Genomic DNA, 12,578 nt, shown 5'->3' on the forward strand with positions numbered 1-12,578 from the left:
CCAAAAAACTTAGGGTTACTTTTTAGCAAGGACATTTCATGCAGTAATCAGAAAAATAGGTATTTGTCAAGCCAAATGCCTTAAAGGAATTGTAGGTCTCCATCCTTTCCTGTTAGCTCATTCTGACAGTCTGTTTAACCATATACACAGGCTCCTGACTATGATTCAAATGTTAAATTAAGCCCTAATTACTGAAGTCTAATTCAAAACAATTTTAAAGCAAACTCATTGAGAATTAATGTGAATGAAAATCAAGATCTTACTCTCATTAGGGAAATGCACTTTGATTTTCATTTTGGACCAGGTGCAAGCATCGCTCTGAATATTATAATATTAAATAGACCTAATTTTAAAAAGATACATTTGGAATAACAAGAAAAGCATTTTATAATGTAGATTAAAAGGTTTTTGTTTTTTTTTTGCCAACTTAGATTTTCAAGTACTAGCCTAGTTCCTTTAGTAAACAAAGTGTTGGTAAATTTGTAGTTGGATAATCTGAGGACTTTTCATCTCAGGATCAAAGCAGTAGAAGATGAGAATGAATTAAGAGAAGTAAAGAATACTTTGATCAATTTAGTTGGATTCTGTCAAATATGAACAAATCCTTTATTTTTACAGATATATCTGTTTATAAACTAGGAGGATGATGTTAGGGTCAGAAGACAGAGCCATCTACATGAACCTATTGCTATGACTAAAAAGCAGTCAATGCATCTCTGCCATCTTAATCCAGAGGCAATACTGACACGCCAAAGTAAGTGGGACAACATTTCTACCTGGCTATTTTCTAGCCATTTCTAGCTAGAAACATTTCTAGCACTGACTGTGGACCTCAATTGACAACTTGGATTTTCCTAGTGTTTCTTTCAAGGAGATGAAAACACTCCATATCTTTTATGGACAATTTTCAAATGGTTCATCTTAAATAGGACTGAACACCAGCAGGGAGAAGAGACTACCAAGTGGTGGTGGGGTCTCTTCCTATCAGCTTGATGTGTAGGGATTTGCTGGTAAATGTTTAACAACTATGAAAGGGAGGAAAGTATGTACCACAACATACTTTTAAATTTAATTAATGCTGCCCTATCAACATTTTCTTAAGTCTAGACGGTCAACAAGACAATAAATCAAGCCCTGATTTGTAGTATTTGTTACTTAGGTCCTGGCTCCAGCACACCCTTGAAGCAGTTTAGGGGCCTTGGCAGTTTTGAATAACAGTCACTGAAGAAGGTTGTTACTGAAAGTTAGGACTGGATTCCACCTTCGCCTCTGCCACTAGCTGGCTATATGGTCACTTAAGCTCTTTGTAAGTTTGGATCCTCCTCTATAAAACAGAGATAATGATACCTATTCTACCTACTTCAAAGAATTCCTGTGAGGGTAGAATCAAACATATGAAAGTGCTTTGAAAAGCTTGAAGTGCCATACAAGTAGATGGCATTATTATTGCATAGCCTGAGGGATCTGCAGTAACAAATCAGAGCCTAGCTGATGTTTAATCCAAATATTTCAGCTCAATAGTAGCCTCGTTCCTCAATCCCTTCCTTCTTTCCTCCCTTCTACCTGCCAGATAGCTTCTTTTAGAGGGTTGCCTAGGTCACTAAGAAGTTATAGGATTTGCCTGGGGCAGGGGTGAGGAATCTGCGGCCTGGAGGTCACATGTGGCCCTCTGGTCCTCAAGTGTGGCCCTTTAACTGAGTCCAAGCTTTACAGAAAAGGATTTGTTCTGTGTAAAACTTGGGCTCAGTCAAAGGGCCACACTTGAGGACCTAGAGGGCCACATGTAGCCTCCAAGCCGCAGATTCCCCACCCCTGGCCCAGGGTAACAAGCCAGCATGTGTCATAGATAGGACTTCAAAGCGCTATCTAAATGTCAGCTGTTATTATTATAATGAAAGGGAGTAAGAAGGAAAGTTTAACAAATATTATCTTACTTGATCCTTTGAACAACCCTGTGAAGTAGGTGCCGTTACTATACTAATTTTATAGTTGAGGAAATTGAGGCAAAACAAGGGTTAAGGATTGCTCAGGGTTACACAGCTAGTAGAGGTCTAAGGCCAAGGAATGCAGATCATTCTGAATCTAGCCCGAGAGCTCTATCAATTATGCTACTTAGAAGTAGTGTGAAATAAGGTTAGAACATCCAGAGAAAGAACTGATAGTCTGAATGCAGATCGAAGCATACTATTTTCACTTCATTTTTTTTCCAATTTTTTTCCTTTTGTTCTGTTTCTTCTTTCACAATATGACTAATGTGGAAATATGTTTTATGTAATTGCACAGTATAACCTATATCATATTGCTTACTGTCTTGAGAGGAGGGAGTGAAGGGAAAGAGAAAGAAAAATTTGGAACTCAAAATCTTATAAAAAAATGAATATTGGAAATTGTCTTTACATGTATTTGGAAAAAATAAAATACTATTTAAAAAAAGAAGTAAGGCTAGAAAGGTGTGTTGGAATCTGATATCAATCAGCTAGCATTTGTTAAGCACCTACTGTATGCCAGGCAGTCTGCTAAATACTGGGAATACAAAGAAAGGCAAAAAACAGTCTCTGTTCTCAAGGAGCTCAAAGTCTAATGGATTTATGGGTGATGAATGCCCAGGGAAGGAATTTGAACTTTATCCCATAGGAAGTGGGAAACTATTGAAAGTTATGTGATTAGAGCTGCATATTAGTAAATTTAATCTGACAGACTAGAGATGGGAAAGGCTAGCGGCAAGGACATAGGTTAGGAGGCTTTTGTAACAATGTAGGCAAGGAAAAAGGACTTAAGCTAGAGGACCAATGTAAATGGAAACAAAATGATGTGTGCAAGAAATGTAGAATTGGAATTGATTGGAATTGATAGTAGTTGGGGCAGCTAGATGGTTGAGTGTACAGAGTGCCAGGCCTGGAATCAGGAAGATTCATCTTTGTGAGTTCAAATCTGGCAAGTCACTTAACCCTACTTGCCTCAGTTCCCTTTCTGTAAAATGAAATGGAGAAGGAAATGGCAAACCACTCCAGTATCTCTGCTAAGAAAACCCCAAATGGGGTCATGAAGAGTCAGACAGAACTCAAATGACTGAACAACAAAAATAATAATAACTAGCATCTATATAACACCTTTGAAGTGCCAGAAACTATGCTAAGCACTTTATAATTATTCTCGTTTGATCCTCACAACAACCCTGGAAGGTGCTGTTATTGTGCCCATTTTACAGTCAAGGAAACTGAGGCAAACAGAGGTTAAGTGACTTGTCCAAAGTCACATTTGTCCAAATGAGTGTCTGAGGCCAAATTTGAACTCGGGTCTTCCTGACTCCAGGTCTAGAACTCTCAGATGCTCACTGATTGAATGTGACAGTGAGGCAGAGGTAGGTGGGAAGAATCAAAGATGACACTGAAATTCAGACCTTGGTTGACAAAGCCAGTAGTGGCTTCAATAGAAGTAGAGAAGTCAATAAAAGGAGGAAATTCTTCAATGAAGATAATAATTTTGACTTTGGACATTTGGCTTTGGATTTGAGGTCAAGACAAGATATTCGCAGGTGGAAAATTCCATAAGGTAGTTGGAAATTCTTTGAATGGCTAATGCATAGTTAACTCTATTCTTTCACTGTATAGGTTGGCTAATGGCTTCCAAAGCAAAACTTCAAAGGGAGGTGAGGCAAACATTTATTAACACCTGCTATGTGCCAGGCATGTGCTAAGTGCTTCACAGATTTATCTCATTTAATAATGAGTTACTCTACAACAACCCTGTGAGGTAGGTGCTATTAGTATCTCCATTTTAGAGTTGAGAAAACAGAGGCAGATAGAGGTCAAATGATTTACCCAGGGTCTTACAGCTAACAAGTATCTGAAGCTGGATTTGAACTCAGGTCTTCCTGCATCTAGGTCCAGTGCTCTATCCACTGTACCATCTAGCTAAGGGGAAAGGGAAGAAAGGAGTTATAGAAATGACCAAAACATGCTTTTGTTGAAACCTGTGATTTCACTTGTATGGCGACCTTGTGGTGTAGAACTTCTCTCTGCTGATACAGGTCAGCAACTTGTCTGTAACTTATGGTCACAGAGGGTTCCTAGAGGACTGAGATGTAAAGTAATTCTCCCTGGGCCACACAGCTAGCACATATCAGAGGAGGTACTTGAACCCACACCTTCCTGATTCTTTTATTCACCATGCCACATCACTTCTCATCCAAACCATCCAAGCTAATACCTCCCTGCTTCAGCAATTTAGGAAAAGGCAACCTCATAAAAACAGTTTCTTAATATTAACTCCAACAAAACTTTGAATGTCTGGGCCTGTACTTGTAGCTTCAAGGCTCAGTGATTTCATTGTTTCGGGTACTCGCTCTACTGAGCTAGCAGTCAGTGGCATGTAAAGGCCTGTGCAACAGGATGCTACATCAGCAGAAGTCCAGAGCCAAAGGCATGTGAAGGCTGGCAACAGTGTGACTCAGTGTCGCCAGAGACCAGCTAAGTGTTTGATCCATATATGAGGTCCTTCAGTCCAGATCCTGGGGACCTGATCTGCAGAACCCTTATAGGTCTCAGCCTCAAGGTCTTAGAGGAAAGTAAGTGACTGAGGCCAAAGGGGAGTCTGAGGTGCTGAGCCTCAGCAGAACAAAGGTACAAAATGTGACTTCATTTCCAGGGATTTAAAGATCAGGAAATGAGAGCATGTGCAAGATGTGCTATAATTATGCTTCATCCTCCTGCCTCATCTTGGCATGAGATTTTGATATTGGTTCTGAGTGTGAGTTCACCTCATCCCCTAGCTACCCAATTGCTGTGCTGTTCTTCTCCTGCTAGCAGGGGCTCAGAGGCATCAATGCTGACTTTTGGGATTTGGAGGAAGTAGAGGACCCACATTGTCTCTAAGCTCAATCAGTGTAGGATCCCAGAGGGTGAGAGTCTCAATCAAGAGTTCATTCTCCAAGCAGTGGTAAGGAAATTCTCAGCTCTTGTTCCCATTTATCTCAGAGATCCAGAGTCAACATCTGATGAAGTAAAAACCTTCTTTCCCTCTTAATTCTCCTCACATTCTCCTCCCAGTATTTTTCAGCTCTATCTTTTTTATAATCCATATATTCCTCTCCCTTCCAGTTTGATTGTTCTGTTGTTAGCAAACTATAAACTAAAGGAATGTCCATCAATTGAGGGATGGCTCAATATGTTGTGGTATATGAATGTGATGGAGTGCTATTGTGCTGTAAGAAATAAGTAAATAAATGATTTCAAAGAGATATAGAAAGAGTTAAATGAATTGATGCAGAGTGAGATGAGCAGAAGCAAAAGAACAATGTCTGCCATCATTATTATAAAAAATGAACTTTTTTTCCCCATGAAATAAGCAGAATCAGAAAAACAATTTATACGACAGCAATACTGTAAGAACAAACAACTTTGAAAGTTTTAAGAACTGTAATCAATATGATAACCATTCATGATTCCCACGGACTGATGATGAAACATAGTATCTATTACAGAGAAGGGATGGATTTGGGGTACAGAATGAGATGTAATTTTTTTTGTGTATAGTCATCAAGGGGATTTGCTTTGCTTGAATTTGCATATTTATTACAAGACATTTGCTTTTACTTTTCCTTTTTAAAAGTAGGCTATGATGTGGGAGGGATATTTCTATTAATTTTTTAAAAAATAGAGTTGGAGTGCTACAGTTGTGGAATGTTCCATGAACTTTCAGATGAGGCCACTGTGTTATTAGTTTTGCTTAATTGTTTTACTTTGTTAAAAGAGACCTTCCATGAAGTAGAAGTAATCTGTAAACAAAATACATAAAGAAAACTTAAAGAAAAAATGTTTCCCTTTATCCTATATCTCTTTATTTCATTCACTTTCTTTTTGGACCAGTAGAAACCTGACTCTCCCCGGAAGACACAGCGTTGTTATCCATCCCCTCTAGCACCACATGTTCCTTTTCTTATCACCCTTGAAGCACTAGGACACGAAAAGCAGGCATATTTCTTGGTCCTCACTCTCATTTCTAGGCTCTCCCTCACTACTATCTCCTCCTTGGTAGTTTTCCCATCTTTACCACCATGTCCAAATTTTTGTTGAGGTAATCTACTGGTGGTGAGGCCAATAATCTTCCTCTCCAAGCCAATATCTCATACTCAGAGACTTTAGTATACATATTGATGCTGCCTCAGACACTCTGACTTCCCAGTTTATCAACTTTTTCAACTTCTGTAATTTCCATCTTCACTCCACCTCAATCATCAATCACTTCAGCTAGGTGGTACAATGGATAGAATGCTGGTCCTGGAGTCATAAAGACCTGAGTTCAAATCTAGCCTCAGACACTTACTAGTTGTGTGACCATGGGCAAGTCACTTAACCCTGCCTCAGTTGCTCATCTGTAGAATGAGCTGGAGCAGGAAACGGCAAACCACTCTAGTATCTTTGCCAAGAAAACCCCAAATGGGGCCAGAAAGAGTCAGACATGAATGAAACAACTAAACAACAACAACAACACTCTCCAAAGTAGCTATTTTAAATTTTCTCTTGCCTCATGCCATCCATATCATCTCTTCTCTCCCCACTTACAGTGGAGGACCTTACCTCTTACATTTACTAAGGAAATAGAGGCTATCCATTGTGAGTTTCCTCTTTTTTCTTACTTCACACCTCGAAACCCTTCTTCATCACTCCCTCCCATTCTCTCCTTCTTTGCTTCAGTGTCTAATAAAAGAAGGCACCCTTTTTCTTGCCAAGGCCAATGCCTCTTGATTCCATCCCTTACCACCTCCTCCAGAAATGTGTCCTGTCAATCATTGCCTCCCATTCTCTCATCTTCTTTTTCTTTGCAGTCTCCTTCTCTGCTGTCTACATATACTCAGATCATTTTATCCTTAGGGGAAAAAACTTTTCATTTGATCCTGTCATCTCTTCAAATATCAATCTAGATCTTTTCTTCCTTTCACTGTCAAGCTCCAAGAAATGGTTATTTTCCCTCACTTATTTCTCACTTCTCAACCCCATGAAAGCTGTCTTTTCACCACACCACTTGATTAACACTGCTCTCTCTTTCTCTTTAAAGTTAGCAGTTATTTTTTATTGGTAAATTCTATTGCCTTTTCTCAGTCTTCTCTCTTCTTGAGACTTCTATTACTTTTGATACTATCGATAGTTTCATTTTCCTGGATGTTCTCTCTTCCTCCAGCTTCTGTGATAGTACTTTCTCTTAGGTCACTTCCTACCCATCTGACAACTCTCCCTCAGTCTTCATTGCTGGGTTATCATCCTGCTTCCACTTACTAAGTTTGGACACCACCTAATGTTCTGTCATGGGTCTTCTCTCTATAAAATTATCTTTTGTTAATCTCAAATTCAGTGGATTCATTTATTATCTTCAGGTAGATGATTTCTAAAATCTATCTATCCTGAACTCCTGACTCACATTACCAGTTGACTATTAGAGACTTCATATCCATAACTATCTCAAACTTGACACCTGCAAAACAGAACTGATATTTCATCCAAAATGTTTTCTTCCTCTAAACTTCCCTATTTCTGTTGGGGACACTGCCGTCCTTCTGGTCACCCAGATTCTCAAACTTAAAGTCATCTTAGCTCTTCCTTTTTCCTCACTCCCTCTTATCCCATATCCAATCAGTTGCCAATTCTTGCAGTCTACTTCTACAAACTCTTATACTTTTAAAAAATCAACCAACACAGATGCCATCTTATTTCAGTCCCTCAACCCCTTTCACTTGAACTATTAAAAGCCACCTAATTGGCTTCTGTGTTTTCAGTCTTTTCTCCTCTCCAATCCAGCTTTCACAGAGCTGCCAAAACAATATTCCTAAAACAAAGATCTGGCCATTTCACCACCCTAATCAAAAATATTAAATGGCTCCATATTTGTTACCTTTAGAATACAAGAAGAAATGATCCGGACAATCTAGTTCCCATCTAACTTTCCAGTCATTTCATCTTACTTCCCTTTGCTTCCTTTACATTCCAATCAAACTGGCCATTTCATATCTCCATATATTTGCACAGGCTACTCCCCCCCATGTCTAGAATGCATTCTCTTCTCAAACTATGCCTGTGAGAATCCTCAGTTTCCTTCTGCATTCCTTCCGTTGTTAGTGAACTTTTAGAATGACTTTGTGTTATAGCTTGTATTTGCTTAATCCTAAATGTGTTGTATTCCTCCCTCCTCTAGTAGAATGCAAGCTGCTTGATGGCAAAGGAATTTTTGTTTTTGTTTTTGTAGCCCCAGTGCTGAGCACAGTACCTTATACATAGTATGTGATTACTAAATGTTTATTGAATTGAGAATTAATATGTATTGTGACCTCTATAGGCTGTTATAAAGTACGCTCATGAAATCCTATGGTAAAATGAAAATGGTTAATTTGGTGGCCAGCTTTTGAAGGATGAGCCTCTTTGAATTCAGCCAGGTTGCTCCTTGGATGGCAATCGTAGAGGCCTTTATTGAGCCCAAGCAGAGGTAGGCTGGCTCTCCAGACTCCAGTGGCACAGTCTTTGAAAACAACCTAGGGTCATCTCTATGTCATGACAAGGTATTGGAAATAAGAATGAGTCTGTAAAGTAACAACTAAAAGTAATGACAAACTGGCTTGCAGAAGCAGGGTAATTATAATCAAAAATTTTAAATTCTTCAACTAGAGTAATTTTTCAATTGCTTTATAAGAGTTAGAATTGCCCTGATAGCCTCAAAGAAAACCTTTCAATTTCAACATTGGGCCACTTTCTAGAAAGGGAAGATATTCAAATACTCATTTTCAAAAGTTAGGGGCAGTAATAGTCTGTCTGCATAATAGCACCATAGTAGGGGTAACTCAAGAGATCAATATTTATAATGACTGAACTTTCTTTGTATGCTTGCCCTTCATTAAGAGATGAAGGTAGGTTTGGGAGAAAGGAGGAAGAGGAAGAAGGTATTGTTTTTCAACTTTGGGGTACTTATTGGGCAGTCAATCAACAAGCATTTATAAGTTCCTGCTATGTGACAGGTACTAGGAACACAAAGAAAGGCAAAATAAAATCCCTTTTCTCAAGGAGGACCATGTAAATATGTAGGCAACTACCTACAGTCAAACTAAATATAAGATAAATTTGTAATAATTAACAGAGGGAAGGCACCAGAGTTAAGGAGGATCAGGAAATGCTTCCTGTAGAAGGTGAGAATATAGCTGGAACTTGAAGGAAACCAGAGAAATCAAGAGTTGGAAATGAGGAGGGAGGACATTTCAGTCTTTGGGAACAGCCAGTGAAAATCCCCAGAGTCTAAGTTGAGTGTCTTGTTTTAGGAACAGTAAGGAGGCTATTGTCACTGTATCACAGAATCCATGGAGGTGGGGGTGGGGAGAGTATGTTGTAAGGCGTAAGAAGTTTAGAAAGATGAGGGGATCAGGTAATGAAGGGCTTTGAAAGCCAAACAGAGGATTTTATATTTGATCCTGAAAGTGATAGGGAGCCAGTTGAGCTTATTGAGTAGGTGGGTAACATAGTCAGACCTACATTTTAGGATGATCTCTTTGACAGCTGAGTGGAGAATGGCCCAGAGTGGGGAAAAACTTGTGGCCCACCAGCAGGCTACAATAGTAATGTGTGAGGTGATGAGGGCGAACAACAGGGTAGTGGCAGTGTCAGAGGAGAGAAGGGAAGGGGCCTATGTGAGAGATGTTACAAAGGAATAAGCCATAAGACCTGGCAATAGATTGGTTATGGGGGGGCCGGGATGGTGAGTGAAAATGAAGAGTTAAGAATGACACCTTGGTTTCAAGCCTGGCCGACAGGGAGGATGTTGGTGCCCATGATAGTAATAAGGAAGTTAGAAATAGGATGAGGTCAGTTTTGGACATTGAATTTGAGATGTCTATCTAGAGACATCTAGTTTGAAATGTCCAATAAGCATATGTGAGACTCAAAGTCAGGAGACACATTAGGGTTGGACAATTAAACCTAAGACTCACCTACATAAAGATGATCATTGAATCTATGGGAGCTGACACTACCATGTGAAATGGTTTAGAGGGAGAAGAGGGCTCAGGACAGAGCTTATGGGGGACACACAATTAGTGGGTATGACTTGGATAAAGAACAAACATTCAGACAGGTAGGAAGAGAACCAGGAGACAAGAGTATCAGGAAAACCCAGCAGAAGAGAATGTGTAGGAGAAAAAAGTGATTGACAGTGTCAAAGGCAACAAAGAAATCAAGAAGGATGACAGAAAAGGCTTTTAGATTTGGTGAATAAGAGATCATTGAAAACTTCTGAGAGAGTATTTTCAGTTGAATGATGAAGTCAGAAGTCAGATTGTAGAGAGTTCGGAAGGGAGTGAGAAGGAAGTGGAGGCATTGATTATAGAGACCTTTGTAAAGGTGTTAAACCACAAAATGGAGAAAAGATATAGGATGATAGCTACAAGGGATGGATGGATCAAGCGAGGGTTTCTTGAGGATGGGAATAGACATGGTCATGTTTGTAGGCAGTAGAGAGGTAGCCAGTAGACAGGGAAAGATTGAAGATAAATGAGAATGGGACTGATAGAGGAAAAATCTCCCAGACTATTATTCTTCACAAATTATATTCTAAAATCAAAGGACAATTTCCAGCTTGCTTGAAAGTGTATTTAAAATAAAGATGTATCTGAAGGGTTTTTAAAATTCAGGAATCCTTGATTCCTTCAGTCAAAAACATTCATTGAGTACCCACTATATATAACATACTAGATGCTATAGGGAAATATTAAATAGATAGAATGGAAGACTTTTGCCTTCAAGGAATTTTTAGTATGTCATGGTGTTTTCAGGCAACAAGAACTGATTCCTTGTTTCATTAACAATAAAAATGTGGGGGCAGCTAGGTGGTACAGTGGATAAATCTCCAGTGTTGGAATCAGGAGGACCTGAGTTCAAATCCGGCCTCAGACACTTAACACCTACTAGCTGTGTGACCCTGGGCAAGTCACTTAACCCCAATTACCTCACCAAAAAGAAAAAAAAAAGAATCCAAACAATAAAAATGTGGTGAAACGGAAGAAAATTAAACTGGTAATCAAGACACCTCTATATGGTTTTACTCTTGGTTTTGATTTGCTATGTGACTTGAGTGAAATCCTTAACCTTCCTAGGCCTTAGTTTCCTCATTTATAGAATTAAGAGATATGATTAGATATTCTTTCATATCATCTTCTGCCACCCGAGCATCTTGATTTTACTTTTATTTCAAAACCTAAAGTAGTAAAAGATGAAAGTTTTCATGCATTCAGTTACTTTAGCTATCGGGGCAGAAGTTCTGGCTTTGTAAAAATATTTTTTGACAGTCACAGCATCATGAATCTTTTTTTATTTAAATTTTTTTTTCTAAAAAAATTATTTGTTTTTAACATTGATTTAAAAAATTGAGGGAGAGGATTCTGGGAAGATGGCAGAATAAGTCAGAAAATTTCAAGCTCTCAAGATTTTCCTCTACAAAAGCAATAAAATAGTGCCTCTGGGCAAACATAGAGCCGTGGAAACAAATAAGAGTAGGGGCAGAAGAGGAGTACTCACTGTACAATTGGAGAAGATCTGAAGAAAAATCTTAGGACAAGATTTCCTCGGGGTGAAGAGTAAACATTCCAGGCTAGGGTCCGCTTTAACAGCAAATGGCAAGCTGCTTACATAATAAGAAACAAGTGGCAAGCCCTGGTATTAGCTGTTTTGGGAGGCTTCCTCAGCCCCTACTACAGGAACTTTTACCCCCGGGACAGTGAAGGGAGTTAGGTATCTGACCTGGGGAAGATCTAGGGAACCTCTGCTGACAAGGAATGCCAGACCCCGTTGTGCTTCCAAGACGTGGTGGGGAGAAGGAACCAGGACATGCCCAGTGAGTGCAGAAGCAGTGGGACAGGATGTCCCTGGCTGTGGGTACTTACAAGAGGCTGGAGGTCTTGGTGTGAGTTCAAGGTCAAAGGGGAGAACTGAAGAGGATCTGAGGCCAGAGGCACCATCCACCATACCCCAGGGCTAGAGATCATTATAAAAACTAAATTATTACAAAAAATGCACAGGCAAAGGAGAAAGAATCCAACCCCAGAGAGCCACCATGAGAATAGAGAAGATCGGGGTTTGTCTTCAGAGGAGGATACTGAAGCAAAGAAACCCTCTTCTACCCCAAAGAGTAACACCAAGTGGTCATCTGCCCAAAAAGAATTCATTGAAGAACTTTAAAAAGACTTTAAAAATCAAATGAGAGAGATTGAGGAAAAACTAAAATGAAAAATAAGAATACTATGAGAAAAACAGGAAGATTATGAAAAGAAAGTCAACCAATCAGAAAAGGAGATCCAGAATCTTAAAGAAAATGACTCCTTGAAAATAAGAATTGGGCAAGGGGAAGCCAGCAAAGGTATAAGAGATGAAGAAATAAAAAAAAAAAATCCCAAAAATAAAGAATGAAAAGATAGAAGAGAATATGAAACATTTCATAAGAAAAACAATGGATCTAGAGAACAGATCAAGAAGAGAAAACATAAGAATAATTGGAATATCTGAAAGTTCTGATCAAAAAAAAGAATCTTGATACAATAACACAAGAAATAA

This window comes from Vombatus ursinus, unplaced genomic scaffold, assembly GCF_900497805.2.
Source record: "Vombatus ursinus unplaced genomic scaffold, bare-nosed wombat genome assembly UNPS02014779.1, whole genome shotgun sequence".
NCBI classification, from domain to species: Eukaryota; Metazoa; Chordata; class Mammalia; order Diprotodontia; family Vombatidae; genus Vombatus; species Vombatus ursinus.